Source organism: Nothobranchius furzeri, chromosome 19, assembly GCF_043380555.1.
Source record: "Nothobranchius furzeri strain GRZ-AD chromosome 19, NfurGRZ-RIMD1, whole genome shotgun sequence".
In the NCBI taxonomy this organism is placed as follows: Eukaryota; Metazoa; Chordata; class Actinopteri; order Cyprinodontiformes; family Nothobranchiidae; genus Nothobranchius; species Nothobranchius furzeri.
The window spans coordinates 5,527,656-5,555,652 of record NC_091759.1 but is presented as its reverse complement, the minus strand read 5'-3'; the positions used below and the strand labels follow the sequence as shown (position 1 = coordinate 5,555,652).

The 27,997-nt window shown below is 39.9% G+C and overlaps 1 long non-coding RNA gene across 1 annotated transcript; it reads left to right on the top strand.

Annotated features, from left to right (window-relative positions):
* Positions 1 to 6: 6 nt before the first annotated feature.
* On the top strand, positions 7 to 27,997 carry LOC139064268 (uncharacterized). The gene is made up of 3 exons (XR_011517335.1): positions 7 to 157; positions 854 to 929; positions 27,769 to 27,997. It is a non-coding gene; the product is annotated as an uncharacterized lncRNA (long non-coding RNA).

Sequence of the window (27,997 nt, the reverse complement as noted above, 5' to 3'; positions counted from 1 at the left end):
ACAGATATTCGTTAAAGGCGTATTTAAAGCCCTGGCTTCGGTTGGAGCAGCAGTGGAGGATCTATGCAACAAAAACAAAGCTGCCGCAGAGCCGAGCGACAGTCCGAGCCCGGAGCGGACACGAACACGGAGCCAGCGGGTGATAGGACCCGGCGAGGTGAGCGCGGTGTCCGGGTGTAAAATAGCAGCCTCACCGGGAGATCGAGACGGACGGCTTTTAAACATTTGGCTCACACACACACACACATACACACACACACACACACACACACATACACACACAGCATCTCAGGTTGCTGCTGCAGAGAGGAGGTAGAGGGGGTGGTGTTACAGTAGTTTCTGCAGGCCTGCAAAAACAAAAAAAGAGAGGTGGAGGCAACTGGAGACAGGTCAGCCTGCGTCAATTAGAAAGTGCGCTTAATTAGAAATGAATACAGGATGACGTCACTATTCCTACTTTTATATTCACACCGGGGGAAGTTTTAGGAAAAATCGTTACTGTTTTGTTTCTATTGGGAATTTTAAACAGACAAAAGATATTTATTAAAAATATTTTTGAACTTCAACCATTAATTTTTTTTTTCAAACGTTTTAGTCTTATTTTAAAACTCTGCTTTATTTCCCTTAAACGACACACTCTCGTTATATTTGTTTACGTCCAAATGTTCCTGCAAGGGAGAACGTATTGATTTAATGTACATTAAAAGCTGATAAAGTGCGTGTGTGTGTGTGTGTGTGTGTGTGTACAGTACACTGTGTGCTGATTTCTTTTAGAATTTAACTCTTTCGTGTGTGTGTGTGTGTGTGTGTGTGTGTGTGTGTGTGTGTGTGTGTGTGTGTGTGTTGTATTCAGACACAGGGCTTAAGATTGCTGCCTGGACCAAAGAAGGGCGTCTCAGAGACATTTATGAAGCTTTCACAGTCTATTGGTGAGTCTAAATCTGCACGTAAACATCCCAGCTGTCCGGATAAATAATGCAAATGCCCAGCAGCAAATGTTGGTTTCAGATTTTGTTTCAAACCACCAAACTGACCTGCTAACAAACACATCCCTGCTGTGGGGACTGGTGTGTCAGGCTCTTGTTTTCTTGGGTGATGCAGTTGAAGTTTCAGTTTTCACGCTGAGTAAGCAGCAGGTTCAGCTGAAGTGAAAGCAGTCGACTTCCTCCTGATGAAGTCTTTGCTGACGATCAGCCGCCGCTGAGTCAACATCCAGTGATGAAAACATGTTGCTGTGGCCAGACATGCATTGGTCACGAGCAGAACGTCGTGTGAACTCGAATATGCTTCTATATATTTCCAGTGTGTGTAAGCAGACACACAAACTGACCTTTTATCAGTCACACGTACCAAAGTCTGTCACTTTTCCACACATAAACAAACTCTAAAGTGTTTAAATATCAACTTGAGTTGTAACGATTTATTATTATTTCTAGTAAAGTCGTAAAAAAAAAGCACATATCGAAGTTAAAAACTGACTAATAGTTGTGTTGTTATTAATTTGGGCACAAATGCACACACAGACTTGTTGATAACAGCCAAAATTCAGCCTTTAATCTTAAATGGTGCTGAGTGGACTTTTTCTGTGAGTCCAGATCTGTTCACGTGAAAGAGATTTGAGTTTTAGCAAAAGCTGAGTCAGCATGCAGGTTCCTTTTTAGAACAAGCCCACAAACTGATCTTTGTTCTCATAAGAATCTAAACGTTGGTATAAAAAACTGTTAAGTAATGGAGTGAAAATGGGTTCACCTTTACAACTTTTCTATTAAGAACCAATAAAATGCTAAATTTAAAAAATAAGTATCAAGGGAATTTATTATGACACCGAAACAAAGTTTGAATAATAGTAGTTCTAAATTATTTGCTATAAATATGTATGAATAAGCCGCATTTATTGAATTTAACATTTGGTGAACGTAAAGAAAATAGGAGATTTTTAACCACTTTTGGAAATAGCAACCAGAAATATCCGGAAAATATTCTAAATTTTTCTCTAGACGATAAATGTTTGATATTGCTAAAATTCTTCTGTATATTTAATATCTTTGGGATTTTTGACCGTAATGACCATCCGTTGGTAAGGTCTTACTCGAACACATAAATGTTGCTTGCTTGCAATGATTTAGGTACGAACTGCCCCCTATGGCCAGGGATAATACACGTCATCACTTTAAAAGACTGTGTTTTGATTTTATTTTATTTTTGGGGCCAAAAAATAATACAGCATTGAAATAAAACAAAGCACGTGTCTTTTTGATCACTTTAACTCTTGTGTTTTTCAAATGGATAGAAATTAACAGAAGCACCGCTATTTTTCACAGATCTGAATTCTTTTTTATTTCCTTAATAACATTAATGCAAAACAACTGCCTTTTTTTGCAAGAGATTTTCTTTTTCCATGTTAATAAATAATCATTTGGGATTGGGAGTTTTCACTTTCTTGTACTTGGGCGTCTGAGTAAAACAAGCTGGCTTTTGATGGAACTTTCTTCAGCTTCGGTTTAGAGATTCTAATGTAAATCCTGGAGAATTTTTTATTTTTCCAAAATGGAAAAACAGCAAAACAAGAGAACTTACGTTGTTTTTGCCTCCTCCTGTTTTGAGGAAGACAGTTTTGGCCTGACCAGCGTTGCTTTCAGGTCTGTTTATGTCACCATATTTTTGCGAAAGCATCTTCATTCCGAGTTTCTTTCCTCGCAAAAGGTTTTCATTTGTTTCTTTTTGAGCTTATGTCCAGTTTCACCGCTACTGACTAAGGAGGTGATTGCCCAATGACTAAATGAAGCCACGCGTCTTAATTTAATTATCAGAAAGCTGCCCGGATGCCAAAGATGGCTGTGAGCGGCTCTGTCTTGGTGTAATGTATCTTAGCCCCCCGAAGGCACGTGCCACGCCCTCTTCTCAAACATTTATCTCTTGAGTGTTTGCTGTGTTGCCCCAGTCGAAGACATGTAATCTGAGATATTAAATCTATTTACTCAACACATGGATTCAGGAGGGAGAACAGTTCTCTAATATCAGAATTTCATAAACATGCTTGCTAACTTCAATGTCTTTCTCATTGTAAATCTGATCATAAAAAATGTAGTCTCATTTCTAAAATGCCCGCAGATGGCTTAAAATGTTCTCTATCAAAACAACAAAGCAGCAAAGAAACACATCTCCTTTTTTTGTGCCTGGTGAGGAGTTTTTCCACTTAAAAAAATTCTCATACATGTACAGCTTACCAAACAGTGCAGTGATTGTCTGGCCTCTGGATGTGAACAGAGTCTCTACAGATGACACCATCTGAATGGTGCTGCACACTGAGAGGCTGTCTGTTGTGTTGGGAAAACGAGGAGAGGAGAGAAGTGGCTGTTTGCCAGTAACGTCATTAATGCTGTTACTAATACTGCACTCGGAGTACTTGCTCCATCTTGTGTTTTTCTTTTTACGAAAACGAAAGAGGAAGTGATGTCCTTTTCTAACCATTTCTCGAATCGAAGCTGATCTGCTAGTTGTAACTATTTAGCTTTTAGCATCTTGGCTACATATTTTAGTAGGGCTAGGTGGTATTCCAGTATGACGTCTTGAAGGTTTTGAATGTGTCGAGGAGCTGCCAAAGCAAAGAGATCAAAGAATTGCCACATTCTGTAATAGATTAACAGAGAATTGTTTCCACCCTGACTGTTTTAGACGTGACACGCCTCGAGCCTGATCACTTCAGTGTATTTTAATAGAAAACCAGTAATGCTAAAGATGTTTACTTGGTGATGACTTTTTTCCCTCAGTCTGTTAACGTGATTTAACAGTGAGACGATTAAGCTAACTACTAGCTACAGAAATATGTTGGCGTTGCTGGGATGTTAGCATAAGACATTTATTTGTTAGCTACAGTTAAGGGGATTGCTCGAGACCGTTTTGCAAGCCCTTCTGTGCTGTATCTTTTAAGTCTATTGAGGTCTGCATGCTTGCCATGTTTTTAATACGTAATTCTTTTTTTAATGTTGGTAAAGGGAAGTATAACTTTGAAGCATGCCTCACACGGTTGTTAGACTGTGCAGCCTCTAGGGGGCAGTGCAGAGTTCAGCATCGCCCACTTGACCTGCTTGTTTCATCCAATATGTTCCCAACTGGTGTTTTCTGGCAGCACCACAGATAAGTTTGTAATCTAGACATTCACGAAGCCTCTTTTCCAAAAGTTCCCCCATTTTTAAAAACTTTTCTTCTTTGTCTCTTTTACTTTCTGCTTTATTTCTTGTTTACATGTGCAATTTCTCCATGAAATACACGTTTTTGTTCATGTGTTTAATATTGAGTATGAATGGACCTTAATCCTAAAATTCTCAGACATTGACTAGTTTGAGACACAAGTTGGACACTAGAGTAGAGATGGTGTGATGGAAAATCCATAGGAAATTCAGATCACTTGCAAATATTTGGAGATAATTTTCTAACTCCTTCACAAACTCCATTTTGCAATTTGTCAGCATTTGTCCCATGAGATACTTGCTTAAAGCAGAAATCTGGAGTTTGTTCTCAGAGGTCACCATCTAGAGGCAGAAAAATGTATTGCACTTTAAACCCCTCTCCCTACTTACGTGATTACGGCTGAAAGCAACACTTCTTTTTCATGAATGCGCACCTCTAGCAGGCCACCAGAGCTAAAACACATCGTTTTACAATTATTATTCTCCCAATATGCTGTTTACTCATTTATAAAAAAAAAAGTTAGACTTACTTTTCTATAAGAAATGTTGTCAAATCTGCATAGATACTTCCACAAACACATGCTCGCTTTGTGACATCTGTACGTAGGCGAATGTCTAACCCATTGGCTAACGTTGAGCAGTGCTTTGTTTAATTGCATGGGGTCCTACAGGCAGGCTTAGCGAAAAAATATGTGTTGTTGCCTTCATTGTATCACAATACAAGGTAAGACTATGACATTTAGGTACCGTATTTCTCAGGGATGTGTATTTTTGAAATTCTGGCGATACGATACATATCACGATACAGGGGAGATGATACGATATATCACGATATATTGCGATACATGCAGTCAGACGTTACAATTTATTTTTTTTACTATTTTTATTGAAAGAATGTTCAGTAAACAGTCCAAACTGATACGTAACATGTTTAACATGAGGTATCTGAACCATGATGGAAGGATTTACATTTCAATGGTGGAAACAAAACCCGTTGCACACTGCTGCCAACTAGCGGGTGGCGATTGAATTGCACAAAACGAAAAGAAAATACACAAATGTTTGCATGTAAATTCTTTCAAGATTTAGATACACGGCTTTTGAATATCGATGTAATAATCGCAGGAAAAATATCACGATATATTGCCATATCGATATTTTCTTACATCCCTAGTATTTCTATAAAATCCTCCATAATTCCTGAAAAGGGAGAAAACGCCAGATTGTTTCTTTAAGAGCTACAGATGAACCTGAATCCTGATCCTATGACCATAACATACATGCTAAATGTACTTTTTTAAGCTGGTTGATTTGATCTCGTCCTCTTTAAGCAGAATCTTCAGGCGAACATAATGACATGTTGCAAGTTTTTAAATTAGTGGTGTTGACACAGCTCTTGGTTGGTGTTTAGTCACACTTTGGTCTCTGTGCCGCCAAAGTCACACCAGTCTTTATTCTTGTCTGACGGATAAGCAACATGTGAAAAGGGGAAGTAAAGGAATAAAGAAAATCTATGAAGTTTAATAATGATTTTCTGTAAAATAACTACAGTGGTTTTTTTTAGGATTTATTTCTGTTTGTAATTAAAGTAGTCGATCTGGAAGATGCAGGTCAAACAGTTTGGCACGTTATCTTCTCGTGGTTTTTTTATCAGCACTAAGCATGCTGTGTGAGAACCAGGAAGACTTGTGTGTTCATGTAGTGGAATATTCCATTAGATGAGTGCAACCTTCAGGTTTTATTCCATCCCTGTTTTTTTTTTTTTTTTTTTTTTTTTTTTTTTACATGTGTGGCTCTTTCACATGCACTTATCCTTCATTTTGGCTCACTGCCAAATTCCCTGACATAAAACAAAAATGTTGGTTGCAGAACGAAAACAAAAACATCCGTGTGAGGACTACTGTCAGGCTTTTGTGCTGAGTCGATCACCGATGCGTGAACTGACTCAGAGGCAGCTTTAGGGTTTTATTTTTTTGTTTAGATGCCAAGAAGAAGCAAAACTTTATAGTGTGACAGGCCGTTCGTGGTCACATCGTTTGCCAGAAAGTAGAAAACGAGCGGTGTATTTCATCTTTGTTTGCTCTTTTTTTTTTTTTTTTTCTTGTTTACATTTATGTGATCATCAGGTCCCCTGCGGGGTGAAATCGTCATAGAGGAGGGGGAGGGCATACACAAACACCCCTCCCCTGGGTCAGAATGTCAGAATGCAGGTGGGGGGTTGTAGGAACGGCGTTTGTGGTAACGTGTGACAGGAGGAGCAGCACTTGAGGGCAGAAGTAGGGTTACAAGTGTCAACCTTCAGAAATAACCAGACTTGCGGGATTTAACACGACTTTTACCTGATGCCTCATTTGTATAAAGATGCCAAATTTCTGTGGTCCTAAATGTCACAAAGACATGCAAACCTTAGCTGAGTCTGCTGCTGCTGCAAGTTAATGATGATTTATCACAGATGATGTAGATAAACCGTTCAGCCTTTGCTAGATGTTGTCTGAATCCCTCAGTGGAAATATCACAAGCCCAACAGTAGATAACTAGCCCAAACACAAGTGTGTGTGTGTGTGTGTGTGTGTGTGTGTGTGTGTGTGTGTGTGTGTGTGTGTGTGTGTGTGTGTGTGTGTGTGTGTGTGTGTGTGTGTGTGTGTGTGTGTGTGTGTGTGTGTGTGTGTGTGTGTGTGTGTGTGTGTGGGTATGCATATAAACTGGCTGCTATGTGTATGTAGGCCAGCTGTAGAGCTAACTAGCCAGGCTATTAGTTATCTGGGCTAAAAATAATCATTAGAATGATCAAGCTGTTGCAACAGCACAGCCTACTCCAGTTCCATTTATGTTAGGTCAGCCGTGCCTAAAATCTTTGCCACATAAGCCAAAAAGCCAGGTCAACATCATGTGATTTGAAAGCCTCCTTTGGCTCATGTAAATTTGCAGAAAAAGCAAAGTTGACAAGCTGTGTAATGTAAACGTAAATTATTTTCATTTGAAATAAAAAAAATAGACGAAGTGAGAAAAAAAATACAAGCTTCAACCGATGGCTTCAACCTTCAGGGGAGATTTCATGCAGCTGCGCCCTCTCTGGTAGACTTTGGCACTGCAGGCCACTTCTAAACTGGTGAAGGTTCTCGGTTATCCAGGTCACGGTGATGAAAAGGGGTTCAAATGAAAGCAACTGGGCATCTTTGGTTTCTTAAAGACGTGTTGCTTCTCATCCAAGGAGCTTTGTTAATTCTTACTGGAATATGGGAGGGTCAAGTAAATAAACTAGTTTTCTATTGCTGCTTAACAATCAGAAACTACCTACGAACACCCCTCTGCCCTACCCTCTGATGAGTCGTTAGCCTCTATTGTGTGGGAGTCGTGTTGAGTAGATGCAGGAGGGTGTGACCTTCAAAAGCAAAATTTAGATTTGGGGCTTTTCATAAAACATCTGTGGCTTGAGCCCAAGTAGCCACCCCCTAGCTCCGTCCCTGGCTTCAAAGACAAGTGTTAGATTTTGGTATCAGATCAGTCTTGACTCTCCTCCCCATGTGGTTTCACAACTATTCACACCTTGAATTGTTCTTCACACGTTGGTCCTTTTCGTGCGACTGCCCAAACGGGTGAGTCAGGGACTAAAAGCTTAAAACTTTCAACCCATTATGGGTGAGAGGCAAAGCATCCTGCATTTAAACGTCAACACTAGCTGCTTGTTTGGGATTTGCTGCTGTTCACCTATTTATCACCAAGATACCAAAAAGACAAAGAAACTAAACATAATTTCTAGTGAGGCGTCTTTCAAATGTGTTCGTTTCTTCTTCTTCTTTGATGGATGGACCAGGCCATCGGCTAGGCTGGAGTTTCATTACGAAAAGTCTTAAGTAAAGAAAATAAAACCCAAGAAAAACAATGAGGGTTTTTTTATGAGGTCAGTCTCTCCTGCCTTTGCAGCTTTACTGGTCTTCAGTAGAAAAATTCAGCTGGAGACCAGCCCGCCATCAAAAACACAATAATGTTATCTGATGATGATGATGATGATGCAAGAAATTTGACCTGCCTGGGGGCAGATGGCAGCTTTCAAATTCAGGTGATGTTTTAATAGGAGACTTGTTTAAGTCAGAATAAAACCGTGCGTGTGCGTGTGTGTGTGTGTGTGTTCACTTTATATTACATCATGCTCCTAAAAGCCAATATAGTGTACAAGCCTTGTGTTATGATTGGGGGATTTGTCATTGATGCTAGTGCACGTTGATACACATGTGCCCACAAGCACATCTTGTGCTCACTGCACTGCAGCAGCAACGGCACAATACTGCACTTATCCAATCCACCTCTGTTATCCTAATCCATCTGCTTCCCAAAGCTGGGAGTAGAGTCACTTTCCTTTGGACTGTTGCAGCATCACTGAAGCGCTAAAGTGTTTGTAGCCTGGACACATCTGGGAGCATGTGTGATGTGAGAGTTATTCATCTCAAACCATGCTCCGTGCACTTTGTAATGCATGTTTTCTTTGTGTGCATGCTCTCGCGTGTACCCGAGACTAAATTGTTTCAGCGCTTCAAAGTATCTTTGATAGAAATCTTCAGAAAGGCCCAACTTATTTATATAGCGTCAAATCACGATGAGTCCCCTCAAGGCACTTAACCGTATTCCAATACGGTTCAGGTCATAATTTAAATTTGATACTTTTAACTGGGTACAAAGTTTAACAGATTTGCTGTAGAATTCTCTTCGTTTGTATTTTGGCTGTAAAAACACCAGGCCTGTTTCCACTGGTCCTTGAACGCTGCTTTTTACATCGCACAACCACCCTCCCTGTCCCCTGAAACTATTAAATTATGGCGTTCTTTGGCAGCATAAAACTTTCTTATGTCTGTGGACGCCTTTAGGAGCTGATCAGTGACATCACTGCGGAAACGGTCCCGATATGCTGACGTCTTGGCAAAGTCCTGAAAGGGATGATTTTTCACGGAGACACAATGGCTTAGAGGACCAGGCCATCGTGTTTTGCCCCTTGTCATTTTTCTCCTCCCAGAATTTTCTCAAAACTCCTGTAATAGAAACACAGCTATTGGTATATAAACTTTGCACCACCACTACCACACACACTTACACGGACCGTATACACAAGGACAATAGGGACAGACTGGAGTGAATGTCCAAGAATGTGGCTCAGACATCTCAAATTGCAGGTTAGATTACATCCTCTCTCCTCCTCACCTCTAGACGTATCATTTTATTCTTGAAGGAATTCCTCAGATTTTATAGTGATTTTAATCCTCAAATAGTGTAAAGCTCCAGATCAGGTCTCTGAGATTGTCCCATTCTGGAAATTAATGTTGTATGTGTCTTTCACAGTAACAAAATACCCCTTTCTATTTCTTTTTCTGACTCACCAGGATGGAAAGAAATAACTACTAGTTTGAGTTTGTTATTTGTTTCTGTGAGCTTTTAAGATGGCAAGTATGTTAACATCCATAAAATAATGACTGTTATAATATTATAATGACCTTTTTGCTTTTTTATAAATGTAATTGTTCAGACAATGATCAAAATGAGGCCTGTTTTGGAGGAGTACAAATGATATAAACATTGCAATAAAATTTTTGCATTTTTAGATTTTAAAAAAATCCTATTTTTGTTTCCCATGAGGACTGTAACTGTGATTATTACTGCACTCGTATTGCAAAATCCATACGTCTCTGAACTAGAGGAGTTAGTGGCCGTAAAATTATTCAAAAACATTTTAATGACTTTGGGCAATAAAGTAAGCCTTATATCACAGTCAAACTTTTATGGATTTTTGTGTTTGTTAAAGCTACTTTAACAAATTTACAGAACAAGCTAGGTTTTGAACGCAAACACGGTAACGGATCACTCACCCCTGTCCTTGGGTATCTCCTTCGAGATGCTTCTGCCAGAACCGGGAACCCGCAATGACGGAGGACACAAGATTGCGCTAAATACCAGTTGCTCTTTTCTAGGTCCAAACATTTTTTATTGTCCGTGACTTCAAATAGTGTTTTTCTTCCAAATTCAAAAAATTCTAAACCCATTGCACATTGCTGCCAACTAGCGGTCGGCATTTGAATTGCATCAAAACAAAAGAAAAACTACAAATTTTTGCATGTAAATCAGGGCTGGGCATCATGGCCTCAAATATATATTGCGATATAATCTGAAGCATGTGCGATAACAATATATATTGCGATATATTTTTTCCTCTGTTTATATATATGTCAAAATGGCATGCTTTTAAATATCCTCATGTGGCAAATATGTGCCACTTGAGGCATATAGGCCTCCTCCTCCACCCACTCCATGCTTGCAGTCACTGCCATTCTGTTGCCCCAATGTCAGCAAGGTGCACTTCTTAGTGACATCATGCGTTATCGCAATATCGCGGTATTGCGATATAGCCAAAAACTCTATCATTGCCCAATTTTATATCGTTTCTACCTTATATCGTTTATATTGCCCACCCCTAATGTAAATTCTTCCAAAAATGTGATAAACAGCTTTTGAATATCGATATATCGCAGGACAAAATATCACTATATAGTGTCATATCGATATTTTCTTACATCCCTAATATAATAAATTATATGTTTATGTTTATGTATTTAGCAGACGCTTTTGTCCAAAGCGACTTACAAGTGATAATCGGCATGTTGCCCTTGAAGCTAACAACAACAATAACAACAACTTGACATCAATCATGGAGAAGAGGGAAGAAGGAGTGGATGGTAGAGAGGGGGGACAGGTGCAGGGAGGGTGCTAGTTAAGCAGATGCTCTCTGAAGAGCAGGGTCGTCAGGAGTTTCTTGAAAATTGAAAAGGAAGCCCCTGTTATGGTAGTGCTTGGTAGGTCATTTCACATTTGTGGAACGATGCATGAGAAGAGTCTGGATTGTCCTGAGCATGGTGTAGGCACTGCTAGCCGACGATCCTGTGATGACCGGAGCGGCCGGGCCGAGACGTAAGCCTTTGCAAGAGGATTCAGGTATATGGGAGCCGTACCATCTCAGACTTTGTATGCTAGTGTTAGCAATTTGAATTTGATGCGTGCTGCTAGCGGTAGCCAGTGGAGCTCAATGAACAGAGGGGTGACGTGTGCTCTTTTTGGCTGATTGAAGACCAGACACACCACTGCATTCTGGACCATTTGAAGAGGTCTCACAGTACAGGCTGGAAGACCAGTTAGAAGGGCATTGCAGTAATCGATGTGGGAGATGACAGCAGATTGCACCAGGAGCTGGGTGGCATGTTGTGTTAGGTATGGTCTGATCTTTCGTATGTTATACAGCGCAAAGCGGCATGAACGAGCAACAGAGGCAACATGATCTTTAAAGGTCAGGTGTTCATCAATCACAACACCCAGATTTCGAACTGCCTTTGAAGGAGCCAGAGATAGGAAGTCATTTTGGATTGAGATATTGTGCTGTATGGATGGTTTTGCTGGGATGACAAGTGGATCAGTTTTAGAGAGGTTGAGTTGGAGATGGTGGGATTTCATCCATTTTGATATGTCAGAGAAACAGTTTGATATCCGTGCAGAGACAGTGTGGTCGTCCGGTGGAAATGACAGATAGAGCTGGGTGTCGTCTGCATAGCAGTGGTAGGAGAAGCCATGAGATCGAATGATCTCACCCAGTGAGGTGGTGTATATGGCAAAGAGAAGAGGTCCTAGTACTGAGCCCTGGGGAACTCCTGTGGCAAGATGGTGCACGGTAGAGGATTGCCCAAGCCAAGATACACTGAATGATCGTCCTGTGAGGTACGATTCAAACCAGGCATGTGCTTTCTCTGTGATGCCCATGCTAGAGAGTGTGGACAAAAGGAAGCCATGGTTGACAGTGTCAAATGCTGCCGATAAGTCGAGCAGGATAAGCACTGAGGATTTGTCTGTCGCTCTAGCTTCTTTTAAGGATTCAGTCACTGCTAACAGAGCAGTCTCAGTGGAGTGGCCCTTTTTGAACCCAGATTGGTAAATTATATGTTGGAGATGGTGGGATTTCATCCATTTTGATATTGGTGGTGGGCATAGATTAATTTTTTTAATCTAGATTAATCTCACTGTAATCTTGGAATTAATCTAGATTAATCTAGATTAAAATGGCTCATTCAAATTCTGCCAAAGGCATATGTGTGTGCTACCTAGATAATGAATAAAAGCAAGTCTTTGAGAATGGAGGCATATTTCTTGTTTCAATAACGCATCACAGACTGATAAAGCAGTTTTACTACGATAACTGATGATGAAAATAAATAATGATCAATAAGTATTTGTGTTTAATAGCTGTTTATTCAGTTCAACAAATTCTGCACTGTAGGTCTACAGAATAGGTCATGATTAACTATTTACAGTCAGTAGCATTTGGTCAATCAGTCCAAGCTCTATTTCTCCTTCTTCCACCAGTTACTCAAGCAGACCAGCTTGTTCACATTGTCTGGTGACAAACTAGATCTTCTCTTCTGCACAATATGGCTTGCTAAAGAAAAAAGTCTCTCACATGGGACAGTTGTGGCAAGAGTCCCCAAATATTTACGGGCAATGTGGGCCATCTTGCCATACACAGCAGTGTGTTCTGACCACCACTTCAGTGGACACTGATCTAAATTTGCACTGGGCTCTACCTTGTACCTCTCCACAGTGTTGTCTACTGGTGTGTCCTCATCTGAATCTGAGTCTGATCCCATTAGTAGAAGGGCTCTTTTCTTCTTGGGTGGCTCAGGGTTCTCCTCCCTGAGTGGCTTCAGAGTAGGTTCTTGTCCCTTCACCAACTCACATAGCTTTACCCACACTGGCTCCCTCTCTGCTCTGGGCAAGCACTTGAGGTCCTTAAATCGTGGATCTAAGGCAGTCGCCACCTTTAATAAATAAAACATAATAATTATTATTGATGAAAATTTCACTTTCCAAATCTAACCTCCATATTTGTTCATGACTCCATCTATTCATTTGACCAACCTACTAGATGGCTTTCATTTCCACTGCGCAGACCGCAAGAGCGATCTCTCTGGCAAAACCAAAAGGTGTAGGTGTGTTATACTAACAACAGTTGGTTTGGTGTTCTGATGTGACCATAATCTCCCAGCACTGTTCTCCTGATTTAGAATGCCTACTCTTCAACTGTAACCCTTTGTACTCTCCCCGTGATTTCTCCTCATTTATTCTGGCCACGTCTACATCCTGCCGAGCGCAGACGTGCACGCAGCGCAGCGTGCACTTGTGGATAAAATTTTGTGCGTGGAGCAAAAATATTGTGATTCCAGCATTGTTCCAACACTCACCAGACTGTATTTCAATAACGACAAACCACGGCCAAACTCAGTCAGCTCAAGATGGAGAAGGAGATTGCATTTAAAAACAAAGACACAGAGAGCTACAAAAGAGGTGAAATACAGGTTCAGCAGGGAGGTGAAAAATGCTATATCAAGGTACCCTGAGAGGCTGAAAGAACAATTCTCAGCTAACGACTCGACTTTTGTGTGGAAAGGGCGCTTAGGCAAATCACTGCCAAGCCAAATAACCCACTCAACAGAGGACCTATAGTCAACAGGCTAAACAAGTTCTAATCAGTGAATGTAGAAAGAGAGTTTGGTTGCCGCTATGATGGCCCAACAGCCAACCAGGACATCACCCATCAGCTACATCTCCATTTCAACAAGGTCACCTACACCTCCATGGCCCCAGAAGTCTCCTCACAAAAGGCATGTCTCCCCTCCTCCAACACACCACTAACCATCCTGGAAGAGGATGTTATTGGGCTATTCAAGATCCCCACAAGGCGTGTCTCCATCCACTGAAAGAAACTGCAGCTGTGCCCAGTCTTTACAGAAACTCCATATATGCATTGGTAGCTTCTGCTTGTTAAGCAACAACAACAGAACAGAGCACAAGCAACAACGTAAAGCGTAAACCTATGGTTTATGGGCTTCACCCTCCCATATTCTAGCCAAACTTGACAAAGCTCTTCAGATGAGAAGGAAACATCTTCAAAAAACTAAAGAAGTTCACATACCTTCATTTGAACCCCTTTAGATCATAATGGTCAAATAATGCATTTATCTTCTGTGTCTGATATACCTTAAGCCATTCCAGGTTTATGTTCTCCCTTCACTGGTTGAGGTCCTTGGTGAAGGCAGCCTTGAATCGCACACTATAGGCAGGATCATCATCTGAGATCTTCATTGCGTGCTGGAGGTGGCACAGGGCAGGTATAACCACAGAGCAGGATACGTAGTTTTCCCCACCAAGCAGCTCAGTGATGCGCGCACACACACACACACACACACACACACACACACACACACACACACACACACACACACACACACACACACACACACACACACACACACACACACACACACACACACACACACACACACACACACACACAGAGAGAGAGACAGCGTAATAAATAATTAATGATCAATTCATTTGACTCTGATTACACATTTTTTAAATTCTTAATCACATTACATTTAAGGGCAGGTGGTTCTTAGATACAAAAGTGACATTTCAAAGCACTTGTTTGCCAGTTCATGAACATGTTATCTTTGTAGACCATACCTGCATGGCTCCAGCATTTTCTCCAGCTTTGCCAGCTTCTCATATTCAGCATTTGTTGGGAGGGCAAGATTGTGCTTCTGCTGAGACAGCGTTGTGTGCAGTGTGTCTCTGTTTCGCCTCACGCGTTTGACCATCTCAAGGGTGGAATTCCACCGTGTTGGAACATCTTGCACAAGTTGTACCTGTTCTTGTCCAAGGGAGGCTTGCTGGGCATTCAGCTCGTCTGAGTTTGCTGGACTGTGTTTGAAATGTCCGACCACTTTACGGCACATGACCAGAACGCCATCAAAACCACTTTCCCGAAGTGACACTACTATAGCTCTCTGAATAACATGTGCAACGCAGGGCAAATGCTCGAATGGCAGTATCCTCCCTGCTGCCACCATATTACGAGCGCTGTCTGTTCCAATAGTGCTGGTTTTGTCAGCTGTCCCCCACTGATTAGCAACGTCAAGAAACTGCCTGGCACATGCGTCTGCAAACTGGCGCTCCTCTGTTTTCATCACACCTAACGGTCAAACAAAGATCAGAATAAGTTCACAAGCAGTAAACAACTAGCAATCATTAAGAAGCAAACATAATGTGGTGGTAATTCATGGTGTTGTGCTAATTAATAAGTAGGCTAATTAAATTAAATTATACAACAGTTAGTTCTAACCAAGTAATTTGATTGGACAAGAGACATTCCTTGAGTGCTGATATTGGAGTACAACAGCACTGGGACATTTTACAGACAATATCAGGCGTTCTAATGTTATGTTGTGTTATTTTTGTGTTGCCTAGCAACAGCTTTCTAGTTGGAACCATTTGTGTTGGCGGAGCTAAATAAATGATTGAATAAACTAACAAATTATAATCTTAGGTCGCTTATTATTGTTGAATAAGAAAATTTGCTCTTAGAACTGTTGTATAGAAACAATATCACATGAGAGGGAGTGCTGTTGTGCTAAATATCAGCACTGGTGTGATTATTTACGTATTAATGATATGAATCACACAAATGCATATATTCAACACAACAGCACTCCCTCTCGCGTGTTAACCTCTCGGTTAATTATGAAATTTAAAAGGACACAGCCTAACTAAAGCAAAGGAGTGAAGTTCCCAGCTGGCATCGATGAGGTGTGCAGTAACACCGAGGTAGTTATCATTACTGACAGAGGTCCAGTGGTCCCCAGTCAGTGCTACACAAGTTGCCTCCACCAACTTCTCATCTTTCGCGGCTTTCTCTGTTGCATGCTGGTCATGTATTTTCCTCACGATTGTTCGCCTCGCAGGTAGTTTGTAGGATGAGTCACCCGTGGCCGCCTGGAGAACAAGCTCCAGCCCATCATCTTCGACCACGCTGATGGGCCGGCAGCTCGTGGCAATCCACTGAGCAAGGAGATCAGTGAGCTTACTTGCTAGAGCTGCACTGATGGGCTTGCCTCGGTTGCACTCAAACATAGTAGTTTGACGAAAACTCTTCCCCTGCGCAACACGTGGTCCAGCATCTTCCAAATTAGCTAAGGGATGCTTAGCGTTTAGGTGGTACTTGAGACTGGAAGAACTTCTACAGTAAACAAATTCCGCATTGCACAAGGTGCAAACAACTTTAGTCTTGTCAAGGTTTCCATTGGGAAGCTTCTTAAAAATAAATTTTCCCTGGAGCAAACCCAACGGCTTCATAGGTGCATCCATGTTGGCACATCACGTTTGAAGATTCCTCCGGCATTAAAGATGTTCTCTTTCGCGCGTATACATCCACGCCTTGTATGTCGATGATCCGCGCCGAGTATACATCCGCGCCAACCAGGTATCCATCCGTGCAATATCATCATAGCTTACTTAATATAGAACCAGATCCCAACCCAACTTTGAGAATAGATTAACGGCGTCATTTTTTTTAATCGCGCGAAAAGAGTCTGGCTTTGCCGCAGCGCGTTAACGCCGTAACGGTCCACCCCTAATATATATATATATATATATATATATACACACACACACACACACACACATTGTTCAGAGGCTTGAAAAAAAATGTGTGACGCTAATTTGTTTTCCAAATTTGCCATTGTAGGCTTGCTATAAAATGCTATATTTATTTATTTATCTATTTGTTTATTTATTTTTGTCCAAATGAGTTTATTAGGACAGATTATACCTTAATGTTTTCTGACCAACCTACGTCACTAAAACAAAGCCAAGTTCTTGTTCTCATTCAAATGCCTTTTTTCCACGCATAATTGATCTAGTTAATTTAATTTATGTTGTCGGAACGGTTTGTTTATTTAAGCATGCTTAAAGCCATGGAAGGCTGGTAAAAAGACACGAGAAATGAACGTAAAAGGATCAGCCATTCTCTGCAAAAGTCACTTCTTTCCTTTCCTTTTTAGATGAACTTGTATCCACCGGTGTCTTTGATCAGCATTTTTCTTCATGAAGAAATGGTTGCATCACGAACAACAAATTTTACTGATATCATTATATTTGACTATCTAAAACAAACGGGATCTTTTTTTATATCACATAAGAATATTGACTTGTTTAGACTGATTAAAGAGAAGGTCTTGTGACTGTCCAAAGTGCAGCATTTTATAGATGCACGTTGAATTTTTCATGTCCGTAGACTCGACCCACTCTGGATTAAATTATAATGAATCCTGTTATGCAATCAACATAAAGCATCACATATTTCTCTTTTTAAGGACCCCTCATACTCAAACTCATATAATCTCATCTGAGAAAGATGGGGTGAAGATAGGGTGGAATAACAGATTTGGTGTATAAAGTAAGAGACAGGGTTTGCTTTGATTTCATCTTGATGTGACAGGTAATCTCCTCTGGCACAAGAATAAACACTCACTAAAATAGGCCTGTTTGTCTGTATGTGTGTGTGTGTGTGTGTGTGTGTGCGCGCGTGTGCAGCACGTGTGTGTGTGTGAGACACTGGAGACGGCACTCTTAATTTGTCCTTGAACTTTACAGGCATCACCTTCCATCCTGCCCTCATTTCTGTCCTCTTTCCCTCTCTTTTCTGTCCAGCTCCACTACTATAAACTCCATTGCCAATCGTTGTTGGATCTTTTTTTTCATAATTTCCTTTCTCTTCTTTGCTTTCTTCAACTTTACCTTTATATTTTCCTCCCCACCTACTTCTTCTGTCATGTCAGGCCCCTGGTGGTGTAATTCTATGAGCAGAACTTGCTTTACAGACGCTCACCCATGCAAAGCATGCATGTAAACAATAAGGTACTGCCTGTGCACAGACCTATGATCAGATAGCATTCACTGCTGTTTGTGTTCTACGAGAGCAGCAGAAAAAATTGATGCCCCTATTTTATCAAACTTATTTCTTTAAAAACCTTTTTCTTAAAAGTCAGAAGACATTAAAACTTATTTCCATCCATCCATCCATTGTCTGAACCCGCTTGTCCATGTATTTTAAACCAATTAAAATTGATCTGCTGCTCTTAATAATGCACAAGAACCACAATTATATTTTATATTATTTCAGGAAAGTTAAGTAACGTCCAAACTTGAAGGTTTATAACTAACTATCAGAAAGTCTGCAAAGGGCAAAACACAGCTAATGATCAGTTTCCTAGTCATGAGGGTTGTTTCCACCTGCTGCGGAGCGGCGTGCCTTGGACTGTCCCCAAATCATAGTGGCTAGCTCTCTGCTAGCTTGATGCTTTTGGTCTATTTTTTACGTTCTACCCAGCCTTTCAATCCAACAAATGAGTAAGCAGCACATAAAGTAATGGATGTGTTTTCCCCACAACGTCTTCCCACCAGAAGCGTTTCAGATACGAAACGGTATTTAAAGCATTTTACCAAGCTGGTCCCGCAAGGTCCCCGGAAAATTTCAAGACTGTACATGGTTTCGGCAGTTCACGCTGTAACAAGCAAGGAAAAAGACAGCATTGGGGGGTTTTTCTGTACTTTTTACCTAAGCCACAAACATTTCACAGGTAATTACACTTAAAAAAAAGTTATGAACTGGAAGTCTCCAGTTGTCTTTTATTTTGAAAGTTGCTGGATGTTTTACACTGCTGCCATGTTTGACTTCCTGTCTGGCTCAATCTGAACTGCAGAGCTTGATGTGTTCTGGATGTGAAGCGAGAAAAAATAGCAATAAAGCGTGAATTTAGCAAAGCAACATGACACAACGCTACTGGGATGCACATGCCGTTGAGCAACTTGTGTAAACTCGTCAGTCGACTCTAACAACAACAACTATTAGCCTCGTATTACCCTAATCACGGATGTTGCGCAATGCTTATGCATCCGGTGGAAAGCTGGGGTAAAACATCAAGCTCAGCAATTCAGATTAAGCCAGACCGGAAATTAGACCTTTTGGTTAATTGTGGCCATTTTTCTCCTTTGCTGTTATGACATGAACTAGTGAAATCACACGTGATTTTTTTTTAATTCTCCTGTGATTTCGTGATCTTTTGGTATTAGCTATGCAGAACACATTCATTGCTGCTGCACATCTGAAAACACTCCCAGTACAGACGCGTTGCCGATGTCACGGTAAAAATGTACCTATTTTGTTACAAATCCGGTGGAAAGTTAGGTTTTTATTACTCTCGCTATCTGTTCACAAAGCAAAAGGCAAATTAATAAAACCAATTTCTGAGCACAATTTATTTTAGTGCAGCTGTATATTAAAATATTTTTACAGTAGTATTATTCCCTTATTCAGATATAAATTAAATGTCTGTCATGTTTGTCGGTGTTACTGGCTAACAGCTGATATTTATACTGGTTATTTAGCTGAGGGAGCTAAACTCTCAAAGCTACCACATAATGTTTCCCACCTACCAACACCTTGGCAGAGACTCAGTTGGGATGCCTGTCAACATGTTTATAGTTCTTAAGATTTTCACCCACGGTTTTCTTTACTAGCATGAGTTCCTGCACCACACCCATCTCACTGAAACCTTCTTTTTAACTCAACACCTTTTCTTTTGTTGCTGCTTCCTTTTGTGATATGATTGTTTTGTGACTCTCGCACTGAATCTCTAAGTAAAAACAGCTACGCTGACATTTCGAGAACATATAATTCCTTTTGCTCGTAAATATTATTTTTCTTATAAACTGTGGTTTAAAGCCCAATTACTGTTATGGGCCATCAAGTTCTCATTAAAAACGTTTACAATCTCACACTAGGTCACTGAAATACATCTTTTAATTGCTATTTCATATTAACGTCTACTTTCTGCCGAACAACTTAATATTTGTGTCTCTTAAACATGTTTTTATACCATCAAAAAAACCTTTTCTCTCCTCTCCATATTTTACGTCTTTTTTTTTATACGCAACCTGGACAGCATTAAGACTGTTGATTTCCCTTTAAAGTGATAGTCTTGTTGTGCTTATTAAAGAAAAGTGACAAATATTCTAATTGAAAATCATAATTTCTTCTTTTGAGCACAACTGATAAAATTAGTATTTCAGTTTTGACTTTTCCCCTGAAAAAAGGGTTATTCTTATCCTAAGAAGTTGGTAGTTTATCGTGATTTGCGTCATTTTAAACATATTTTGATGATTTACACAATCGCAAAACATAAAGGGCAGGCTGAAAGTGAACATGGTCTTCTTCCCCTATCTCCTGAATTGGCTTTTGATAGAAAATAGGAAAACGTTCTGTTCAGAAAAGCCAAACAGAACTACATTACGCTGTCACTCAACATTCATGGACTCGCCCATCTTGGCTCATGACGGGGAAGGCTGTTATTGGTTTAGCATCCAGGAAACGGCAGAGAACGTCTCTGCTAGTAGAAGCTAACCGTTAGCATTAGCAACTCCACAACACAGCAGAACTCCTTCAGGCTCGAGTTATTTGCAAAGATAAAACATCAATGTTGAAGAGCAAAACCGAGTCAGCTGTTGAGTCACGTTACCCCAGACATCAGGAAATAGACTCCTTCTGTCTTTTGCCACTTTCGTCTTCAGCTTACTTCTGCATTCTCAAACAGCAGCATTTGAGGTTTTTTCCCCAGAGAACAACTTACAAGGCATCTATTTCTACTAGAGGCCACTGCAAATGCATTAACCCTCCCAGTATTTATGGGTGATCCCACGAGGAAAGTTGACCATTGAGCAGGATTGATGGTTCATCCCTTGAAGTCCATGTGGCAGGGGTGAGGTGGTGCTCACTCCTTACCCAGCCACATGGACCCAAGGGATAAACCATCAACCCTGCTCAATGGTCAACTTTCCTCGCAGGGTCACACCCATTAGGACAGTAGGAGGGTTAAAAAATGAGACTAAGTTGTATCTTTAATCACTTAAAGTGTGTGTATGCAGGTAAGAGTTGGGGTTAGGAGGAGTCTAGGCATGTATAATCATAATGTCTATATTTATTAGGGATGTGTATAGGTGAAATTACGACGATACGATAGGTATCATGATACAGGGGAGATAATACAATATATCACGATGTATTGCGATACAATCAGTCAGACGATATTAGCGATTTTTTTAGACTGAATTTATTATTTTAAAATTCAATAACAGTCCCAACTGAAACTGAAACAAAACCCACTGCACACTGCTGCCAACTAGCGGTCGGCGTTTGAATTGCACCAAAAGCAAAGAAAATACACAAATGTTTGCATGTAAATTCTTCCAAAAATAAGATGCACTGCTTTTGATTATCGATATATTTTTGCTGGAAAAAATATCACGATATATTGCCATATCGATATTTTCTTACATCCCTAATATTTACCAAAGTAACATCACTTACAATGTCCCCCTCCTTCAAGCAGCCCGACTAAAGATACGGTCACAGAAAATATTTTCTGTTTACTGCCTTGTGAACCTTACATTTGTACTTTCACAGCATAACTGCAGCTTCTCCACCCTGTCGGGTTCTTCTTGGGACTCCCAGTTTAACCATAACTCATGTTTTGCATCTCATATGAACCATTTAATTATGTCTGTTCAACCAGATCTCAAGTTGTTGTCACAGATTTGGACGTCTGCGTTTTTTTCTTTCTCATATTTGAAGTGAACTCAGAAGAAAGTGTTTGTTTTCTGTGTACATGTGAAAGTGTGAAGGACACGGGCTGTTATGTAATCTGCTGCAGTGTGTGTGTTTCAGTGTGAGCTCAGGTGGGGAGGAGCTTATGTGTATATGCATCATCAAAGATTCACAACCATCTTCAGCGCGCTTTAAATTTTAATGGTGACATTATCCTGAATAATTAAGAGAAGCAATGAAGAAAAGCATTTTGATGGGAGACTTGATATTTTTAACCTCTCATCTATTCCATCTGTCAGTCTCATATCTGTTTGCCTGACTCAAATTTGTCTTCCCAAAACATATTTTCTCTCCATTACTTATTCCACCCACCATCCCTTTTTGAACTTTATACGTCTTGTTTTTAGCTTTAAAGTTGGAACACGATGCGAATCTGAATGCTGTTAAGCATGTGTTGATATAATTCCCCATCAGTCTATGTTGGTGCTGTTTTGCACAGAAACTCTGGAGTTTGAAGAAAGGAATTAGTTTTCGTGAAGTAGGGTTGTGCAAAGTACTAGTATGCAGACAGTATCTTACCTGCAGTAGACAGCAGGTTGGGGTGATGGGGAGAATTTCTCATAACTGAGCCACCTAACCCTTCATTTTACCTGTACGCTTTGTTAGTATGTTTATAAGATGTACATATCTCATGGCACTTTTTGAAAAGCTCTAAATAGGGATGTCCGATATTATCGGTCTATCACTAATATTAGCGTTGCAGTGTAATATTTTAAAAACTTTGAAATACTATACACATTATACACCAAACTCTTCAGCTACTTCTCCTCTCTCTCAAAATGTCATAATATGACAGATCTGAGGTAAAGCTTTTGAAAATTTTTAGTTTGGCCCTACTTAGCTATGTGTAGCTAGCAAGCTAACAAACGACTAAAACAAAAACAAGACTCTTCACCCAAGGCTTGTTTTTCTTATCGTATCGTCATAGCTGCAATATACAGAAAAGTAAAAGTACATTACTAATACACACAAAATAAACATGATACTTTTCCTATTACTAACATAAAAATAAATAGTTGTCTTAGAAATAGTTGTTTTTGCACAACTGATATATTGGTATCAGTTTATATCGGTATTAGAAATGAAGAGTCAAACAATATCGATATGTCGGATATCGGTAAAAAAGTAAAAATCGAGCATCTCTAGCTCTTGTGGGTGTAAATAGCAGCATCTAAGGAATGTTTTTCAGTAAAGATAATTTGGGGAGCTACTGCCACCTACAGGCTTAACATGCCTATGAATTGGCTTCATAACGCACTAGATATTTTGGATGAAAACTAAGGTTTTTTCTAGATGTGCGGGAAAAATAATAAGTTTTATAAAAACCCAGTAACGTGTACATGGCCTTACTGAGCTGCAGACCCAAAAAAAGTCTTCTTCCTCCTCCTTTGCTAGTGACAATGATTTATTCATGATGCTGTGTTGTATATTTTTTGGTTTTTCCTGATTTTTTTTATTTTTTTATTCTTTTTTTTTTTGTCACTGAGGTTGCAGCTCAAACAGGAACTGGTCCCTTTCCAGTTTGAACAAAGCGATGCATCCACACTACCTGTGATCATCTGAGTCTTCCAGGAGTTGTTCTGTCTTTATAACCATTATTTTTTTAGAATTGGACTCAAACACTCAGAAAAAGGCACACTGTCTTTGCTTTTCGTTGCCCTCCTTAAAAACAGCAAAGTCTCATTAAACCTCCATGCTTATTGTTTTCGTGCTTTCGCAGTATGGGATGTTGATGGCTCAAGACTTTTACCCTTTTTTCTTCATGTGAACATTTCTTGAGCCACACACACACACACACACACACACACACACACACACACACACACACACACACACACACACACACACACACACACACACACACACACACACACACACAACCCCTCCATTTGAAACTGTGGCGCAATTTTAAACCTCTGTTTGTGTAGCACATTGTGTTCTTTCATACTCCCTGCTCTGATTCAAAGACGATCAGAGACGTTGTGTCATGTGCTTGGACCAGAGACACTGTTAGAAAATGAGTCTTTTCACAACTTTACATAGAAACATTTGTTTTAATATTTATTCTGGTGTTCATGTTGAGGAATTTGTACTAATAAAACAGCTAAAGTTGTAACAGCTGTAACTGGGTTAACCAATGTTGGATATTTACGATGTAGAATAAAGTTTCAGACACATAATTAATTGTCTAGTTTTTGCCAAAGTAGTACACAATATATCTCTTTATTTTACCATTAATTGTTTGTAAAATAACAATTTTTAACTGTTTTACAGTTATTTACTTGAATTAAAAACTAGTTTCCAATGATTCACATGAAAATAAATTTCTACAAAATTACAATTTTTAAGTAAAATAAACACTAACACTATGTTTCTTTTACTTTTTGTAAAATTACAATTAGGGATGCTCCGATCACATTTTTTTGCTCCCGATCCGATTCCGAGTCATTTGATTTTGAGTATCTGCCGATACCGAGTCCCGATCCGATACTTCAGCAATACAATAAAATAGCAAGAAAAAAGGGAGACTGCACCCAAATTGACCTGTTAGGTTTATTATTATTATTATTATTTATATGACTGCATCCAACATGATACCATGAGAAAGTAGAAACATTTTGTTAGTGCAGCAGCACTTCAAACTAAGTAAACAAAATTATATCTTTGTAGCTTATCAGTGGTGCAACAATATGTAAACAAATTTGTTTTTATAGAAAAGTAGAAAAGGTTTGTAAAATAACTCAACACAATAATAGAAGTTAAATTAAAGTGCTTACCTCCACCTCTAAGAGGTAGTTGCATAATTCAGTCAGGTAACAAAATAAAATACATCTTAGGCGCCTTTGACTGACTAGTTTATTAAAACGAACAAAAGATATGCCTAATCAAAGTGATGTACGAACTTCACCATTCAAGTATAAAACATCAACATCAAATTGCAAAGAACTGGTAAATCACCTCTTCCATGTGCTCTACATGGAGCTCAACTTTTACTTTAAGGCTCCCAAATAAAGTGCAGTTTAAAATGATTCCAAACCGCTGACATTTTTTGCTCTCCTGGAGCGAGACGAGCATTAACCTGCTAGCTAACTGCTACCTGAATTCCACGGTCCACTTTAAAACGTGTGACGTTACGGCTGCCGTATGGTGTTGTCAAGTCGTTATTGAGGAAGTGAAACTTGGTACAAAATTAAGCCATTGTTATTCAATTTGAAACTCAAGATTGATTAAAAATGTCATGCTTGTTGTTTTATAAGGTTAAATCCGATCTTTAACACCCGATTCCGATCTTTTAAAAGTCACGTGATTGGGCCTGATTTCCGATCACGTGATCGGATCGGAGCATCCCTAATTACAATGCCACATCATATTGACCCTTTGCACCTAATGTCACCTAATTACTTGGGATGTCCCGTTCCGATATTGATATCGGCCCCAAAACACTATCGGATTATATTGGACTGCATAAAAAATCTTCAGATTTTAGTACGTTCCGCTTTAAACTCCATTCCAGCAATTCTATCCATCAGCACCCAGATCCAGCATGCAAAGTCCACGCGGTCAGAACAATGTGTGCTAGCAAAGTAGCAAGGAACAATGTCGGCCATGTGGCTGTATTTTTCGTTAAAGTCCGAAAAAGACCATTTTGCTCAGTGCAGAACTTGTCATGCACAGGTTTCCCGTGGTGAAACAGAACCGGGGAAGTTTAATATGTCCGACTAACCTCATCGTGAATTTGAAGCAGGATAACAAAACATTGCATGAGGATTTTCGCAATGTGTGAAATTGAAACTTTAGACACTCAACTTGTAGCGGTTGGTCGGTGACTAATATTGTGTATTTTTCCTTATGTCCCTAACCTAAGCTGTTCACATTCGTGCAACCAAAGTTTGATTAAAAAAATGATGAGTTTATAATACTTACAGTTGCAGGCTTTTGTTTTTTTGTTTGAGTAATTTCACTTGATCAAGCCATTCCACACTATGAAATGGGTAAAAGTATGTATGATTTGTGCAGATATCGTAGGGCTGGGCGATCTGGCCTAAAATCAATATCACGATATGCTGAGGATTTCATCTCCATAACGATAAATGGACGAAAACTACAGCTATGTGCAGAAATAAAAGTTGTCCACTAGATGGGGCTGTCACATGTATTACATTGAGTCACATTTTTCATAACTCAAGGTGGTACAGCTTCTTAAAGGGACATGAACACTGCCAACCTAAACGCATCTTTTCATTTTTTAAATCAAATTTATTGACATGGGGAAAATTATCGCTAAGAGTCAGAAACTTTGATAACAATACATTTTCGATTTATTGCCCAGCCCTAAGATATCATATCAGATTGATGTCGGTATCGGTCAGTACTGAAGGCTGCAATATCTGTATCGTATCGGAAGAGAAAAGTTGTATCGGGACATCCCTACTAATTACGTGGGTCTACCATATTGGTTAGCTAAAGCATGTAAACAGTGAGTGACACGACTACTAAACAAAGGGAAAAGCAGAGCCTGAAAAAGTTTTTTGTAATCTAGTTCAGTTATCAGTGGAAGTAGCACACTAGCTTAAGTTCTCTTTGCAGCTGTTTACAGATGTAAGTTGCCGACTTAGCCTAAATTTACCCCGCTGGGTTTATAACATTATGTCACAAACAGTGTTTCACTTTACACCGAAGCTTTGAAATCAACTGAATAAAAGCAATAAAAGGCTACAATCTGGCTTAATTTCACTCGCTTCACTGGACTTTCAATGGGTGTAAACTATCTTTTTGCCAACCATCATGGCAAAGGGGGCGGCCCCATGAGTGGTGTGACATCACGTGCAAAGGGTGATTACGTCGACACCCCGTGGTCTGAATGCCTCCCTGCTTGACACAGCTTTAAGGGGTTGGATTGGGGGTGTTAAGCCACCAATTAGTAGAGGTGGGAAAAATGATCGATTCTAAGATGCATCGCGATTCAGCCGTGCGTGCATGATTCTGCATCGATGCAGCAACGTGACATAATGAGATTTTCTCCCTATATCTGTTCTGGACGTGCGAGGACAATAAAGTTTTGAGGTTTTACAACTAATTCTGGGGGCAGAATTGCAATGACATGAACACTGCGTTGCCCTAGCGCCAATTTAAAACAGAAAAGGCGGACAGGGATACAGGACAAACATTACCAGTAATCAAAGATGCACCCGTTACATTTAAATCGGATGTCTGGGCTAATTTCAGTTTTGGGATCCTGGATGTGAAAGAATCACAACACAGCATTTGTTTACAATTTTTAAGTTCAGTTGTATTCTATCTTAAAGCTGCTCTACAGAAAACATTATTTCTTATATTGTTTAAGTAATTATAGGCAGCACACTTTAAAAATTGTTGCTCACTATAGTGAATAGATGTATGATCTGTTTTTCAGGGATGTCGAAATAAAAAAGAAATTGAGAACTATTCTACTGCTTTTATTAAGGAATGAAAAATTTTGTGTGAAGAATCGTGATGCATTTCAGACTCAAATCAAATCTTTAGGCAGATAATCGGAATCGGATCGAATCGTGAGGCAAGTAGAGATGCACCCCACTACCAATTAGTTCCCAAGTGCAGCCACAGCTGCAGCTCAATGCTCCCCATAGGGATGGGTCAAATGCAGAGATGAATTTTACCAGTGTGTGATGACTAATGGGACTTTAACTTGACTCCGGTTGTTGCAACCATAGGCTGCATGAAAAACGGGCATAGCTGCCCACCCTGCGTTGTTCCATTTGGGTTTGGAGAGTGTGGTACCCACCCAATATGGCAGCGATGCTGTTATGTTCTCCAGCACCGAACGGGGCGTCTACATATTCATGTTGATGAATAGCTCTCTAGTTATCCATCTGTCAAATAATAGACACCTCCTAGTGGTTGTTTGTAAAATGCTGGTTTCAGGATTCATACATATATAACATGTTAGAAATTCATGGTTTATGCATTTTGCCTTTCTGTATTTTCCTCCAGATTGATCGATGGGGATTCTCACAGGAGCTCCGCCCACCGTCGCTGCCCGCCCTCCTCCCCCCTCCCACAGCTGCTTGTCGTTTGCCCCCAGCCACACCATCATTCAGCCCTCCATCCAGCCCCCTAGACACAAAATGACTCTGGAACTCACTGAATGGTCTTCTATATGGATTTTTATTGCTTGTAATAATAGACAGTAAAAAGGAAAAAAAATTGGGAGAAACCTCAA